The sequence below is a fragment of the Micromesistius poutassou genome (assembly GCF_964030765.1).
Source record: "Micromesistius poutassou genome assembly, chromosome: 13".
Lineage (NCBI taxonomy): Eukaryota > Metazoa > Chordata > Actinopteri > Gadiformes > Gadidae > Micromesistius > Micromesistius poutassou.
The window spans coordinates 11,241,749-11,243,507 of NC_140283.1; the positions used below are offsets into that span (position 1 = coordinate 11,241,749).

At 38.5% G+C, this 1,759-nt stretch overlaps 1 protein-coding gene across 1 annotated transcript in view; it reads right to left on the bottom strand.

The window, feature by feature from the left end:
• Window positions 1–1,179: 1,179 nt before the first annotated feature.
• spon1b (spondin 1b) overlaps window positions 1,180–1,759 on the bottom strand; it is a 50,218-nt gene continuing 49,638 nt past the window's right edge. Inside the window, 1 exon segment of the mRNA XM_084476788.1 lies at window positions 1,180–1,759. This exon segment is cut by the window's right edge and continues 1,017 nt beyond it. The gene's annotated coding sequence lies outside the window, so the exon portion shown is untranslated.

The window sequence follows — 1,759 nt, forward strand, 5'->3', positions numbered from 1 at the left end:
CTGAATAATCAGGGATAAACCAGCCTTCACAACGTGGCTCTGCCTGCAAAGCCTTCCAAATCAACAATAAACTGGTTTCTACCTGGAATTTCGTTTCATGATCTATACACAAATGAGATCGTAACTATTATTCCCCTGCAACATTCATTATTGACCTCCAACAAGGGGGAAAATGAAGGCCTTACTTACACCCACCGTAGGTTGAACCCCTGCAGGCCTCACAATTTCTGAGTACAAGCGCAGCAGGACGGGAACATAAACATCCAATAATTTAATTATAAGCTGGTAGAATTTCCTGACAAACATCTCAAGGTGTAATTGGATCAGAGTGGGTCCATGCCGATGTGGGCGGGGGGAAATCAGGCACGCTACAGTACCTCCGTGACGCATGCTGATAGCTTGATTTCCCATAATAAAGTTTTCTTTAATAGGCCTACGTTTTTTAAAAAGTTCCAGCCCTCATTGAAAACACATTGAATTAACTTGTCCTTGTATTACCTCAAAGTGAGGTAATACAAGTGTCCAATGGAGGTATGATTTTTGGTAGTTCAAAACAAATGAAATGGTTTTTTCCTCATGACAAATTGAGGAAGATGGTTGTTAGACACGTAACGATGCCCGCTTGAGACTGAACCGACAACCGCAACCAGGTTAAAACATCGGGTGAAGGAGGGGGAAAAACACAGCAATCCGCTCTCCTCAATGTTCTTAATGTTTCTGGTTCGTCCTCAGGGCCGCTCTCCTCTCGAGAGTTAAACACGATGTTGTAGCTTGCAGGATGTTTGGGTGGGTTCATAGCCTATTATTGAACAGCAATGACTTTGTTGCTGTCCACGGTGCTGCTAACTTTTGTGGAGGCACTTGGCTGCCTACAGATACTCCACAATTGATATAAATATACTGTATATATAAATATGTATTTATATATCATATATATACTGGTGAGAAACACATCGATTAAAAATATTATATACATATATAATATTATACAGTATTATTTAGTTGAGCAGGTGAGCTGCCACTTTATGCCATCCACCCAGGGGCGGGTCGAGAGCGCGTGTCTTTTTAAAATAATTATATTGCCACCTTGTGGGCATGAGCTGTAATTACACCACATAGGTCAAACCTATGGATTCCAAAGTAGTACACTCTCGAACAAAAGCCATTTAGGGTTTTTAATCTTTTTATTTTCTCATTTACATTTTTATTGTAAATATGCTTTATTACAAAATAGTCACATGATCCAATTGCAAAGAAACCTAGCTGGGAGAAAGCATAACGATCAACAAAGTGAGATTGACAAAGTGAATTAAACTAATTGGCTGTGTCATGTTGGGAAAAATCTAACAAATGCTTCCATCTTGAAAATCAAAAAATTGTGTTTTTATTCTTTGAAATGATGGCACCCCCTTTTGATGGGTTTCTGCAGTATATCAAAATTAAGTACAGTTATTCATACCTAAAATATATCTCACAGCTTTCATTTTATCACAATCAATGTCTTTGCCACAAAACACAGTACTGAATGAAGCAACAATGATCGGTACACGATGACATTTACCAAACGCCTGCAGCGATCCGTCCCCAAATTCTTGTTTAACATTTGAAAGATCATTTCATTGACACCAATAAAACTAAACTAACATGTTTTCTTTGTACACAGCGACATTTATGAAAGCGAATGCTTGATATAAGCGTATGTCAAAGCGTTGTTTGTTAAAGAACGGAAAAGGATCAGCTTTACACAACCTGGAACAAG